Source organism: Macrobrachium nipponense, chromosome 11 (assembly GCF_015104395.2).
Source record: "Macrobrachium nipponense isolate FS-2020 chromosome 11, ASM1510439v2, whole genome shotgun sequence".
In the NCBI taxonomy this organism is placed as follows: domain Eukaryota; kingdom Metazoa; phylum Arthropoda; class Malacostraca; order Decapoda; family Palaemonidae; genus Macrobrachium; species Macrobrachium nipponense.
In genome coordinates, this window is record NC_061087.1 from 82,466,352 (window position 1) to 82,482,343 (window position 15,992).

The 15,992-nt window shown below is 36.0% G+C and overlaps 1 long non-coding RNA gene across 2 annotated transcripts; it reads right to left on the minus strand.

Annotated features, from left to right (window-relative positions):
- Positions 1 to 1,077: 1,077 nt before the first annotated feature.
- Positions 1,078 to 13,778, minus strand: LOC135207349 (uncharacterized). Of its 2 annotated transcripts, none has more exons than XR_010312965.1 (5): positions 13,583 to 13,777; positions 10,602 to 10,677; positions 10,369 to 10,435; positions 8,505 to 8,644; positions 1,078 to 1,911 (listed from the first exon to the last, which is right to left on the minus strand). It is a non-coding gene; the product is annotated as an uncharacterized LOC135207349 (long non-coding RNA). The 2 variants fall into 2 exon arrangements; XR_010312966.1 differs by lacking the exon at positions 1,078 to 1,911 and adding an exon at positions 4,682 to 4,811 and having other exon boundaries at positions 13,583 to 13,778.
- Between the last annotated feature and the right edge of the window lie 2,214 nt (positions 13,779 to 15,992).

Genomic DNA, 15,992 nt, shown 5'->3' on the forward strand with positions numbered 1-15,992 from the left:
TTCTTTAGTCTCCCTCTAAATATGTTTTCTTTGTTGAAACCGTTTTCTACTGGTTCTTTAGCTATAATTTGGGTAGAATGTTTCGTGACTATCACGACAAGAGGTAGTGTTTTTTGTTTATAATATGTATTTTAGTTGTAAATAACTTTTCAAATTTGAATATTGGTTTTTTTACTACCTGGAGTTTGTGAAATCTGTGAAAACTATTACAAAACTTGTATCCCATTTAGAGTAGTGATTTGTTACATTATGCTCTCTCTCTCCCTCTCAGTATAGTGATGCACCATACATATGAATGTTCAGGAAAAAGATACATACTGGGTAAGAGCTTTATTTTGATGTGTGTGTTCAGCTTATGATGTCATTAGTAATGCATACCATACATAGAAAAGGACTATAGTCGTTTGTACTGAAAACTGTAATGTTTCAGAAATCATTCGCTAAAGTGTGGGAGGCACGCCGAACATAGCTAAACATCATCTCACTCCCCAATGCAGTCTTGGAAGAAATAAGGGCAATGAAGAATAGTCGGACTCTGCAGTCGGTAATCTTTTGATTTTCCATTACATTGATACAGGTTATCTTTGTTGTTCTAAGGCCCGAGTTCACTCATGGGCGAGTTACGTGGAATGTATCGATTCTGGGTTTTAGTTCTGTGTTTTATTATAGTTGTTATATTTACTCTAGACATGGAGCAAGATTGGTTGTTATCTGAAAAGGTTTTTTTAATTTTTGTTTTTATTATTAGGTTATACGGTGAACTAGAGAGGAAAGGCGACACTACCAATTGAGGATATTCGGCCAACTGATTTTTCAAGTTGTGTATTTTCAAAAAATATTGAACAGCTGTAGAAATGGGGAGTTTAATTCGTTTCAACTGCCGTTGACGGTTTCTTTTACAAAGTTTTTAAAACCAAGAAATAGTTTTACAGGCGGTAACAGCAGAGAGGATTACATTCGCAGTGAAACAAATATTTTAGTGTTTTATCCTTTAATTAAAGCCTGTTAGTTTAATTAATGGAATCAAAATCAGTTTAAAGGGAAAATCAAAATAAGTTTTAATCTTTATAGTCTTTATATTTTTTAGAGCAGTTCAAGGTCAGTTTATTACACAAGTTAATCATAACCATACGGGGGAAAAAAAAAAAAAAACTATTCCCAGGTCTCGAGCCCCACTGTCTCGTCACCGGACACCCACATGTATCAAAAAGGTCAGGAAGCTAAAGTAAATTATTTAAAAGCATCCTTGTTTGTTTTTACCGTATTTTTCCTTTTAGATCATTTAGGCAGTAGACAAACTAGACTGCTTTATTTTTTAAACTAGAACGATGCGAAGACCGTGTTCGTTCTGTCATCCCATCGAGACTTTAAGACTAGAGAATAAGCCATGTATGGCCAGAAATTGGCCATGGCTTGAGTGCTGTATTAAGGCACGGTTGTGACTTTCTGGTGTGGTAGGGCATGGCCGTATTTAGTCCGTAGTCGTCAGGGTTATCAGTGCCAGAATCATGCTGGTCTACCAGGCAGTGCAAAGTTGCCGGAATTAAACTCTTATGCAACATCCGGTCAGACATTGGTATACAGGTAGTTGTCTTGGTTAAGGGACTGCAATTCGTGGACAATCATGTAACATTAGCAGATGGCTGTGTAGGCATTCGATGACTTCACTTCCGAACGAGAGGCTTAACCCTACAGTGTTGCACGTTACTGTAGAAACCACCTGAAGAACCTTTATCGCAGGAACTACCCATTTAGGTGTCAGTCTTGAAGTCCGTGGGGGCCAGGGTTTCTCTGGTTGAGGATCTTTCAGGCTGTATGGTCCCTACACTTCAGCAGTGTCATTTTATCAACTTTTACATAATGCCGCCATGGCTCTAGTGTACTTACACTGCCGCCATGGCTCTAGTGTACCTGGAAAAACAATAACTATTAAAATCTGAGTTACAAGGACTGGCCTATTTTGTTAATGTCCATATGAATCTTTTATTTATTACCTTGAGAAGGCTCTTCCATTTCCCTGTAAAATGTGATCATCTTGAGAACCTTGAACTTCCTAAAGTACTCTTTCTTTCTTAGAATAATTCCTTTTATAAATAGTTCCTTTGCAATTATACCTACCAAATTTCCGTTGCTGTTTAACTCGTAATACGGGCAGGAGTTAATTACACCCCTTTTCTGTTTGCACTAATAACTCAAAGCTAACATCTTTAATCAATTCAACTCCCAACTTAATTCACAAGATTTAAGACATCCTTGAAGAACCATGCACAATGTGTCCGTTATGCTACTTCATTGAAATAGTATCTTAAACTGCTCACTAAAGTACCCTGAAAGTGATACATTTATATGTGCCTTACTCAAATTCAGAATTTAAAGTCGACTTCGTATAAACTTTCCTCCAACTAGCGAACACAAAATGCAATGCAAAGTACTAGACGCTGAAAACTATACATATCCAATTTAATATTTTTTTCTTTCATATATTTCTTCACCTATTTCACTTAGTTATAATGTGGTTTTTTGTGAACTTTCAGCGTTTTTGTCACCAGGTTTTAATCCGTGAACACTTTTACACACTAAAATTCCCAACGACTACATTCTCAAACCGTGAGACATGTCACATCTTTTTCAGGAATGAAAACTCCCGCAGCCAACTAATACTACTACTAACTTGAAAGCTTTTGTTAAAGTAAAAAAGGCGGCGAATTTACAGAAATTCACTCGACATAAAATTAAAGTAGGAGAAAGCAGTACTACTATGAGATTCAGGGTCTCTGTAACACGGTTTTTTGGACTTTGCTCCTTGTCAAAGCATCATCGGACGTAGCTGAAAGTTGACATAAGTATATTTTACAACCACACAAATTTTGTCAGCATTATCAGTAACCTAAACCCGATAGTTTTAATTTTTATAGGGTAAAAATGATCTAGCCGACGCCATGGCCAATGATTACGAGCCAAGAGTCGAAAAACATTCATTACGTAAGCAAGGTAAACACCTTTTGACGAAATTTTGCCCCGCCCATCCACCAGACAGAAACTCCATTGGCTCTGAAACCCAAAGACTTTATGAATGGCGGAACGATACATAGATGTGGGTGGGGTATCAGTGCTAGCGTAGTAATACTACTGTAGCAGTAGTGCCGCAACAGTATAGCAGTAATATACTCGTACATGAATTAAACGTTTAGGCCAACTGCTGGGATCCTTGAGGATCATTTAGCAATAATTACAACTACTCGAGAAATTAGTTTTTATAGCCAGAAGATAAATGTTCTAATCCAACAATGCCCATGGTAGCCTTCAGTGTTATCCTGAATTATAACGAGGCGAAAGTGGGTGGAGCCTCATAAAGTCATCATTCTGATAATTATTGGTGAAGATTTAAAGCCAATATACGGTACGGCTATTTTTGTTTTTTTTCAGTAAATAAGTAGATAGCCAATAAATAAAAATTGCTTGACATTGGATATAGCAGTTATCAAATCAAGCTTGTCTACTATTTTTTTGAAAATCACCAACTATTCCCTACATTTTGTCAATCTGATTGTGACCTATAAAGTAGACTGTAATTTCTTAGGAAACCTATTTTGGGATTTATACTAATAATCGAAGTGTTTTTGTATTTATTAACATATTTTGTTGGTTTGTTCATTATGACAGTTATCAGTGGAGAGGTTCCAGAGTTCATAAAGGTGTACTGCTTTGCTTGTATTTAATTTGTATGTCTGTTGCCAGAGGTTTAGCCTTCGTTACGTATAGCCAATCATCCATCGAGAAAGAGGGAAGAAATGTTGTCATAAGTTACGTAAAGAGTGAGTTCGAAACCTTTTCTCTGAGTAAGTTGGCCTGTCTTAAAAAAAAAAAAAGGTCACTTTTACATTAGAAGTACCAAATTTATTCAACCTACGTAATGCAGAATACAGTCAAAATTTGTGTGTGGATATAATATGTCTTCTGAATAAGCGTTACATTTATGAAATGCATAAACAGTTATTGCGAAAAAACCGTGTTACAGAGGCCCTGAATCTCATAGTAGTAAACAAAAACAAACTGGTTTAGATGGTTAGTTGAAGGACAAACTGATATACCTAGGACGACTTTCCAACTTTTAACTCAAAAAGCATGCTTTATTTAAAGCAAGTACCTTAAAGGAAAATGGAATCTTTAACACCACCACCTATAATTCAATATACAAACTTAAATTAATAAAACAGCCTTCAATAATTCGGTAAAAAAAATCATTGTAACTGCCCTTCAATGCGGTGCCCTCCCCTCCCCCATCATTTCATTTTCCGCCCCTGCAAAAAATGCTTTAAACAGAGTTTCGGCATAGAGTATAAACTATGTAGTGCAAAGCCTACAACTATTCCGATCTCCTATCTCATTTGTTTCCCCTTTCTCTACACGATCACAATTTTTCTACCTTTCATTGTGTACCACCTTGATTTCTTTCAAAACGAAGCTGTAGCCTGCAAAGTGCGATTAAGTTATATACAGAATCAAGCTGCGGAAGATAACCAATTCATACGGAAACTATTGATTATACACTGAATGACAACTATAAATATTACACTGATACTTCAGGACTTCATGAGTATCTGTTTCTTTCAATACTAATCACATTTTAAATGTGTTGCAAGCCTTCTCTACAGAACTCAGTGTTTTAATGAAAATTAAATACAGGGTAAACCACATTACCTTTTCATTCATTTTTTAAAATCTTCGAAGGTTGATTCCATCAGCATTTCATCACAGACCTTAAGTTTTAATCAATCGACAATTCCACATTTTTAGCAAACCCTACTGTCCTGGAAAATCATTAGAAAAGTAAATACTGTTAATTGTTATAAAACTCACGTTCGGAACCGGTCATATCAAAAACTAATTATTGCAAAGCATTAGTAATGGTTAAACGTCTCAACATGACAAGAACTACTTGTGTAGCCATAATTTTGTATTTCACTATATAGAATAGATGAAAAAAAAATTGAAATCAAAGATTCCCCAAAAAATTTCTTATTCAAGATTCCAGAAACTGAACTAACAATGAACGCAAAGATTTTACTGTAAATTTCTAACCCAGTTCATTCCTAATGTTGGCTATGATGTATCAACTTCCCAATCACCAAGGTCGCACCCCCCCCCCCATCAGTGCTCTAAAGCTCAAAATTTTTTAATCAAACCCCCATAGGTTTCCTTATCGACTGCGCCTTATTGCACTGGCAAAGCCGTAAAATTATCAACTACCACCATACACTGTCCTATATCTTTTTCCCCACATGATTAGTTGTATTATTCCAATTTCCGTTTTCAGATGAATGACGCAGTTCCAGCACAATAAAGCAATATAAAGTATTTTTGCAACGCATTTCCAAGAATAACAACTCCCTCTAAGTAGCAGGGTTATTTCAATAAGCACGCATATATAAATTTTCTCATTTTACGCCTAATTAACTATAAATTAACAGCAATGCGCTCATGTATTTTTTGCCAACTTTCGGCACAACATTAACACTTACAATAAGCAGAAAAGGAGTTCAGTTAAGAAAGTACTGGTCAAAAATTAGGTGGCATATTAAATACCATGCTCTTATACCAAGCCGTAGTACTATCAATGCAGAGTCCATCAACCACAAAGTCCACTGACAACATACAAACTCGTTAAATGCTATTATTTATAATATAAATTTTGTGCAGTGTCGGGGACGAACTTTTCGAGTTTTTATTATCAATCGCTCTGATACAAGGGTTATCGTGGCTTAGAATTGCATTTGAAATCTGACAAAAAAAAAAAAAAAAAAAAAAAAAAAAAAAAAAAAAAAAAAAAAAAAAAAGTTCATTTTTTGTTTTATGATTTATATTTTTAAATGCCAGGAACTGGATAAAATGCCAGTATGGAAGCACCAGTTTTTGTTCTAAAAACAAAAGTGACTTTTCAAGATGGCTGCTGAATGGCCACATAAGCCCCTCTAGTATTATAATAAAACTACCACCTCGGTAAAACCACTACGGTTAGTTGCAGGAGGGAAGGCTGACAAATTATGTTGTCTTACAATTTTCAACAAACAATTTCCTCACACTGTTACTAAAACAAATTACTTAGCCAATCAAAGTTTTATATAATTTTTTAATATCAGTACACTAACAGTTACGATCCTCCCACTAAATTCCTAAATAGATAGATATAAATTTCATGGTATATACCATTAAATATTCTAACGACAAAACCAATGCCGCATATTCTACCGTGACTACGCCATACCTCTCTAAAGGAAGAAATGAAGCTTCCTTCTCAAAGCTGAAATGGTATTAGGTTAGTTGGAAACAACACGTCTGTCCTTGAAACTTCGTTTCAAATATGGTCAATATCAATGCAATGAAATGTAGGAAGTGATGTAACTTACATTCTCTGACAGATTCTCCAAGGATAGAGGGATATCACAAGTGTAAAACCACTTCAGCTCTGAAAACCTTTCAAGTGTAGTTAAGCGTTCCCAATTGCTGAAAATCTCTAAGATAAGTATTTTTATATACTCCTTTTATATACTTCAAAATAGAGTAATTACATCACATGTGTCATATTCTGCTAAGATCAAAGCCAAGTATAATTTTTCAAATAATATCCCTATAAGAAAAAAATCTTCACCCGCCACTTTCTGCGAATTTAACAGTATCTCTCATTATTAACTGGGTGGGGCGAAATCTTTTCAAATACGCCCTATAAATTGGGCAGGATTTACCTAAGAAAGACATGACGCTGCCTAAACGGAAGCAAAATCAGAGAAAAGATTTGTCTACTTTTATGTGAACATTAAAATACCTCCTATAAGGCTATGAAATTTACTTGATTTACATTCTTCATAATTCACAGACGCAAGAAACTTAACGAAAATCTACTCATACCCCTTAAAAATGTAACGGGATCAATGGTGATATATCAAGTACATTTTGGAGGAATTGGGGCAAAACCATAATCAATGGCATTTTTATTGAGCAGTTGCAAACCACTTATAAGCAAGTAACAGCAAAATACATGCCTAATGCCTGTCTTCACAGAAAAGTAATCAAGAGCAAAGTAAGCCTAAACGCAACATGTTAACTGGGTGGGTGACCACCCACCTACAGAAAATAAGTTGCCTACCCACCAAATTAATTTCGCCCAAAAGGCCTGTATGTGACTTGAATATAACTAACACACTACTTCGTGAAAATAACAGAATTTGTAAAACCATTTGTTGCTGTAGCTTAAAAATGAATAAAATAATCACTAAAATATGACATTAATAATTTCATGATCTATGAACTATTTTTGGTAAATTAGACAAAGCTGAAGAAATAAGTGTACAGTATACACATGATATTTTAAATGCGATGACTATGTACATATATAAAACTGTGCCCTCCCACTAAAAAAATTCTTAGGTTTAGCCCTAGAGCAAAGAGCATCTGAAAATGGATACATTCCAATTTACATTACTTCACCTAGGCTGATCTCTCTTAACCTAGCCTTGCTTACATAAACGGGAAACTTAACATCCCTGGTGTACCTGACCTACACATGAGAGTGGAAGGTCGAGCTTCACCTATGCACAGCTGTATCAGTTGGTAACAGGAGGAGTTATTTCCTGAGGAAGACCAACAGGGCTTAACCTCAATTCCGCTAAAGACACATTTCAACTTTACCTCATCTCCTGTTATTTAAGACAGCACCAGACTTTATCCTACTCTACTTAAGAAACCGCAAGACTTGACTCAAGCCTCACCACGCATTCAATGACATCACCTGATCCAACCTCGCCTCACTTATCCCATCCTCCTTGGGGTGGGGGAAGATTTTCTCCACAGTCTCTCCAAACTACCTAACCTAAAAATGCTTGGACCCCCTTTAGTATTTCTTAACCTTGTTCATTATTTCAAACCCGAGATGTGAAACTATGGTACATGTACAGCCGTACCATTAGGTTAAGTATGTGCAGTTTCTGAATTAAGTCTAACAAACACAACTTGCCCGTGAAAACCATTTTTTTTCTGGCATAAATCATGCTGTTGTTCACAAACTGCTAATTTCAGAAATGTTGTGCTCAAAATGTTTTACTTTTAGAGAAAAGACAAAGAATGATTCTGATTGGTGACATACTTCCTCAAAGGAAACTATGATTTTATGATAGATTATCCACATTATTCTGGAATGTGTAAGAATCCAGAGTAGGAAATCAAGGATTTTAGGTAGGAAATCAAGATCAAATCTTTAGCAAACAACTGTAATTAAATAGCTCAAATTAAAACAATATTTAAGTAAAAAAATAAAATGGATGCATCCTACCGTACATAACATAATACCAAATGATTTTATCTCTTCATCAGCACTTTTCACCTCGCCTCAGAGGCCACCAGGCTTAACCTCACATTTAGGTATCCCACTTGACTTAACTTCCCCTTATATCAAATACAACACCAGGCTTCCTCACCTCATTTTGGACACCATCTAACTTGACTCTCACCTCAATATTACCCGATTTTTCACCACCTGATTTGACATCACCTCATTTGGGGCACCATTTGAACTGACTCGCACCTCACCACACTGGCAATGGTATCACCTCATGCAGGACGTCACCTGACCCGATTCCCCTCACCATACCTGCAATGACACCACCTCACTTAGATCACCAGCTGACTTTACACTCGCCTTACCACATTCGAAATGACACCACTTACTTTGACCTGGCTTATATGCCTTTGTGGGGGCTTATTTATTCAACTGGCTCTTAAAACTACCTAAAACTCGAATGCTTGTACCCCTCTAACAACGAACCCGCCCCCCTCTTCAAACGTGCTCCATACCTCAAACTTAGTGAAAGTATGTGATATGTATATAGCTCTGACAGTGATCAAGGAGAGAGCTCCAACATGCCCATCTCATTACTGATAACCATATAGGTCTAATGAAAGATAACATTATTGTCCTGTTACAAATTATCTAAGAGGAGTTGGATGTATATACACTATCATTAACTCACCAGTGTGGGAAACCACGGATTTTTTGCCAGTGTCAAGAACAAATGTTTAGCAAATAGTCGCTGTAGCTAAAGCAGTAACACAAAGAAATACTTGGAAATATTTGAGCAATGTCGCCCATCACTGGAATGTGAAGAGAGAGAGAGAGAGAGAGAGAGAGAGAGAGAGAGAGAGAGAGAGAGAGAGAGAGAGAGAGAGAGAGATGCATCTTACCATTTAAAACCTCACCTATAACACCACCTGAGCTTAACCTCTTCATTAGCACACTTCACCTCACTTCTGACACCAACAGGCTTAACATTACCTTTGCTATTACACCACCTGACTTAACCTCCTCACCTGTAACACAGGGCACTACAAGACTTCACCTCACTTAGGACTCCACTGACTTTATTAACTATACCTGCAATGACTACCTAACTCGCATTCCTAGACCCCGCGCCTTTTCTCAAACAAGTTTCTTACCTCAAACATTAAAGCAAAATACCGAGATACATGTAAAGCCATGATAGGTGATCAAGAACTATTTTCGAGAGTACTTACACACCATCTCATTATTGACAGTCCTGTACGTCTTAAGAAAATATATTATTGCCCACAAACTACCAGTGTCAGCAATAATGCAGAGCCTAAAACTATATAATAGAATAAGCAACTCATTTCATGGATGGAATACATGAACAAAACGCTGTCGGGCAAGGTACATTACTACCTTCTAAACTACATTAAACAAAAACTTTATTTATCCACATTCTATGGTTTACATCTAGCCTTCAAATAAATTCATCCTAATGGGGGATCCTGATTGTCTTGACCACATGGTTCCAGTATTAGCTAGTCTTTGAAATAGCATAATAAAACTGGCTCAAGGTGAGAAATCAGTGTAATTAAATTAATTTTTATCATTACAAGACAATGGTTTTAATTCAAAAGTGCTACCATACTATACTTTCGAGTCACTTCCCTCGCAACATGCTTCTGAAACAGGAAAATTATGTGGGTAACATTTTGTGGGCAACATTATACACACTACTATAATTAACAGTTGTATAAAATTAATTTGTGATAAGTTACCCTCACACGAAAGCTATGAATGATATCAAGAGGGGGAACCAGGTATTTTAGATGGTTAATCAAACATAAGTATTTAGGAAATAACTATGGTAATGCAGTAACAAAATAAATGCTTAAAAATATACAAGTAATGTCGACCACCAGTAAAAACGAAAAAAAGGCATCCTAACCTGTATAACCTCATCTATAAACATGAGTTTACCTACAAGCTCGCATCACCTCACCTCAGACACCGCTTAACCTCACCAAACCACCTGACTTATCTCACCGTACCTGCAGCTACACGTGGATCATCATGTTCCATCTGCAAGGCTTTTATTTCACTGGTCCTCCAAAGGACCTACAAAAGAAGAAAAAAAAAGTTACCTACATGAACAATAATAATATAATATGGATAAACCACACAAGCATTATGAAAAAAAAATCGGTATCAATTACAAAACACATTAAAAAGGGCAAGAATAAATTACTTGGATGCCTCTGAAATTTTTCTTCCTTAAACTAACCTGACCTATGATGCTGGGTCTTACTTCACCGAGGGTTGTTGACAAAGCCCATTTGGACCCTCCATCTTAGCTCAACCTGTTACGTACAATTAGGCTATTAAATATTGCACCACTTGACGAAATGTATCTTTTTTTTCCAAACAAAATTAGTTTGTGGGAAACTTTTATATAGGGAAATTGGAATCTATTATTATAAGTAAAAAAATAAAACCACTGAAAAACCTTGTTTTAGGCAGCTTACGTATTTTGTTTGATTTATTACCTAATATTTAATTATATATAGATATGAACAGTCCTACCAACTGTGTCAACAGTATCATCTGTATAAAGTTTGTTATTTTATGGAAATATGTAAGTGGAGTTTGGCTTATCTAATGTTATAAGATTATCATTTGTTTAAAGATCCTGTTAAAAAAAGCTATTTCAAGCTAGCATATGAATATACGAATTATATAATTTACAACTTCCTTGAATTAATAAATACATTTCCCTTGACCGAAGGGTGGTAACGCCTAGAACACCAAATTTTGAGGAGACTGGTGTTTATGTACGATAACTTGCATATCTTCCAAATGCCAATTTTTTTTTATAACAGGAAAAGTTAACTTGACAGAATTTTTTTTATAAACATGCCTATTGTCTGAAATATTAAGGCAATTGATACAATACTTCGTAACGTGACTGTACCTCAAATCATAAAAATTAAATACATAAATTCATCACAAACAAACAACTTTGGGTCATAACTGATCAGGGACTATCCCCTGTCTTCCCTTTAGCATGACACACAGCACATACTTTACCTTCTGATTGGGAGAGCTACGAGGCACGGCTAGGGGTGTCATTCATCACTAGAAGAATCACTATTTCGTTGTATGGTGTTATTTTACATGTAAAATTCACGAGTTAGCACCTTCGCTATCAGCAAATACTACAGAAGACAGCCATATGTGTATATATATATATTATAATATATATATATATATATATATATATATATATATATATAATATATATATATATATATATATATAGATATATATATATATCACATATATATATACACACACACATATATATCTTATTATATATTATATATAATATTATTATATTATTATATTATCTTATATATATATATATATTATATATATTATATATATATATATGATATATATATATATATATATATATATTATATAGTTATATAAAATATATATTATATATATATATATATTATATATATATATATATATATAATATATATGTTGTGTGTGTGTGTGTGTTGTGTGTGTGTGTGTGTTGTGAAAACTGGTGTCATGAAACATCCAGGAGCACCTTCAGAAACAGTTTAATTTTCATTAGGTATTGTTTCCGAACTATTACATAGCCAAAACAAAAACACTGAATGAGAAGAGAAACTCCATACAATTTCCAAAACCAGGCTGGATTTGGACTTTAAATTCTGTACTGGAGAGAAATTAAAGTATATAATAACTGTTGTTTAATTATATTCCATGACGTCATAGGTCAGGTTAGGCCAAGTTGGATCTGGCGTCCTATAGCCTAAGGAGGTAAGATTATGGTGGTTCCTTTTTATTTCACACTATTACTTATAGGCACAGGCCCTTAAACGCGGGTTGGGTTAACCAGGTGACCTAGGATTGATTTGGTTAAGGAGGGTTAGGTCCAGACTTATTCATTTTTAAACTAGTTTTTGTCCCCCCCCCCCCCCCCCCACCACCCCACCACAAAGAAAAAAAATCTGGGGGTCCCACCCCCCCTCTCCCCCAACCCCTCTTGACCGTTCAAACCTTCAGGAGGAAGGTATAGTACTGCAAATCACACCAGAAACTATTCGACAAAGCTCTATTACATCTGTTCTCGAATACGGGTTTAAAACTAATCTTGACTAAATCTTATATGTCCTAGTCCAGACTAAATAGTTTGTTTCTCGCTATGCGACAAACATGTATTGAGGTCCCCAAGATCTTTATTACTTATCGGTAACTGGCCATTTCCATCTTATACACATGAGCGATCATCTCCATCAATGATGAAAATTTTATGGACTTGGACCAGCCTCAAAATTGGTAGATCTAGGGTACCTATCCGCGGTGGCCCAGACTATGGCAGTTGCGGTTTTTCTATGCAGTTTTACCTACTGAACAAGAATTTTGAGTAATATTTATTCGGACGACCGTAATTAACCCCCAGGGGCCAGTACTAAACACGGCGGTTACGTTTCTTGCAGGGTAATTCTAAAGAATAGTTCCACACGAACTGCAATGAACGTAGCCGCAGATACGACATCCACTAGGGCGTCCAATGTATTTCGCCGTGTTTAGTACTGGCCCCTGGGGGTTAATTACAGTCATCTGAATAAATACTACTTTAAATTCTTGTTCAGTAAGTAAAATAACATAGGAAAACGTCAATTGCCATAGTCTAGGCCACCGCGGATTGCTTCTGTAGAAATGCCATTTTTTTCTACCATAGAGCTTTTCATGTCAATACGATTTTCAAGGACTCTAATGAAAACTCCAGCTACGACCTTCTAGCGTTTTTCCCGCGGGTCAAAAAGGTAAAAAAATTAACCTCCATGTTCCCATTCAGGGTAATTCTAGGCAGTAACTCCACACGGTCTGCAAGGAACGGTCCTGTGAATACGAAAGCCACTAAGGATTAGGGCGTCCAATGTATTTCACAGTGTTTAGGACTAGCCCCTGGGGGTTGATTACAGTGGACCCCCAAAAATAACGACAAATTCATAATAAGTAACCCAAATACTATAGGAAGCTATAATTTCCAAATAAATCCAGACGCAGAGTTATTACCTAGATTTACCTGTCAAACTTCTACATATGATAGTACAAAAGAGAAACACTTTTTCCATGAACCACAAGTTAAACAAAATTAATAATTGATCTATTATTGTCGTATTTTAATATGCGTTGGCACAAAGTACTCTTGGCTTCACTCACCTTAATTCATACATGGAACATAGATGTCGTCTTCCAAAGCACTGTACTAAAATTTTACTCAAAACTTTGTTGACAAAACTTGGCGCATCTTACACTTCTCCGGCTGTCTTAGGTAGTACACTGCAGCCATCTTGGAATTGTAATAGAACAAGGAGTTGTATTCCATGATGCTTGCTATAATAGCGCCATCTATGGAGCGAAGGGGTCATAACGGATTTTTTTTTAATGAGCCTTGGATTAAAGATTAATAAGCAATATACGTCACATTTAACTACGCTTGCAACTCAGAGAAGAATAATTCCAAAAAATCTTTTAAGAACGCAACTAAGACGGGCGAATCCAGTCCTTACGTTATATCGACAAAGTTGAACACCATAATGTTATGATTACTTCATGAATTTATGAAGAGTCCATTTTCCTTAATAACTGAAGTTTTCTTATCCTCGTAACTCAAGTTCTATGCATGGCAGCAGAAACAGACTGTCAGTGTTTCAAAATAAAGGATTGATTGATTATGTCTGTTAAAAACTGGTGTCACAACATTCGGTAAATAAAGGAAAAATCGACGGTACGTTCCTTACAGTAAAGTTGAGTTCCAAGTTTACTTACCTTTGAAATGCTTTTTTTCTTTCTTTTTCACTATCAAAACTAAAATGAGGCTTTTTTTGTCATTTATATCGGAGATGGAAATGAAACTGCAATATAATGTAAATTCCCTGCGTTAAAATAAAAATTTATGGTGCAGTATTAGGTTACGGTAGTATACCTGTAATGAGTAAATTGTTACTTTTCTTGGAAGAGCTTTTTTTTTTTTTTTTTTTTTTTACGAATACAAAATATCAAAATGTAAATGCAATCCATAAGGATCCATATTTGCCTTTTGAGTCGCTTCCCGAGTCTAAGGTTTTTTACAGGCGCAGAATGGCCGAGTTCAAGTCTACAGGATTAATTGCAATATAACGCAAAGTTCCTCATTGGAAGAGAATTGCAAAAAATTGCAGGTTTATGAACATTCCGGAATTATCATCTACTTATCTTTGCACTGAAAAATATTATTTGGGTGCTTGAGTGGATCGCTGTGTCATTATTTGCTTATTATTATTTTTTTAACATATTCAGGCGTGGTTTCTTCGTCTCCAACTTCGGAAGCAGAAGCAGAATTCCGGTGTGCTCAAAATACTTTTCTAAAAATATGTACAAGTGAGCACAGCGTTGTGTCTGGTTAAAATTATATAAATGTTTTCTACCTTCTAGTTTATTTGATGAAGTGGGTAGTCTTATTTGATTGTACAAGAGGATTTTCAGTTATATTGTATCTTCCTTGCAATGCAAAATATCTAATAGTACAATAAAAACCATTCAATATACATAATTATCTATTTTCCCATTTTTATTTTTTGCTTCGAAATGCCCTAATCAACATTAAAGATTCGTTTAGTTCAAATCAGAAAACGCAAAAGCTAAATACTGCAAATCTCTCATGACAGAAGAGAACTGAAAACTGTAAAGCTCGAAAAGAGCCTAATCTAATTCTTACCGTTAGTTCCTTTTAAAAATCTTGATGTTGATTTTGTTGTTTAACATCAATTCTGAAAAAAAATAAGCACTCTGGGGAGTTTTTTTATATTTTTTATCAAGTGAAAGCCTCTCAAAGTAGATTACACTTGTTGTTTACTTTTTTCTTTCTAATCTTCAGCACTTGGTTGCAACTCCATTATCTGGGCATTTGGAGCAAGCTGCCACAGTTATGATTTCGTAATTATCACTTTGATCTACCGAAGGTATTTTTTCCCAGCTGCTTTCTCATCGTTTCCTCGTTGGACGAATGGTTTTTGCTCTCGGCTACCAATCCGGTGGTCCGAAGTGCGATTTTCGGCTCGGCCAACGCGGAATCAAGAGGAATTTATTTCTGGTGATAGAAATTAATTTCTCGATATAATGTGGTTCCGATCCCACAATAAGCTGTAGTTCCCGTTGCTAGGTGACCAATTGGTTCCAAGCCATGTAAAAATATCTAAACCTTCGGGCCAGCCCTAGGAGAGCTGTTAACCAGCTCAGTGGTCTGGTAAAACTAAGATATACTTAACTTTTTTTTCCCCTCGAGTTCTTGCCCGCCGTAAGTAACAAGAGCGAAGTTGGCAGAGTTCAATCGAACGTAACCGAAACTCCCAGCATCCTGGAGGATTTTCGACGGACTAGTGGAGCCCCTCTGTTGACCCACTGTTGACCCACTGTTGACCCACTGTTTGTTGTTTTAGATTAAGCTGACCTTATGCCAGCACGGGCTCTTGCTCATAGAGCAGCCCGTAAATGACCCACTAGTGTTCACGGTGAAGTTCGTGATACCAACAGCGTGGGTGACTTAAATGAATTTGTGCTCACATCCCTCTCTTCCACTTTTGGAATCAGG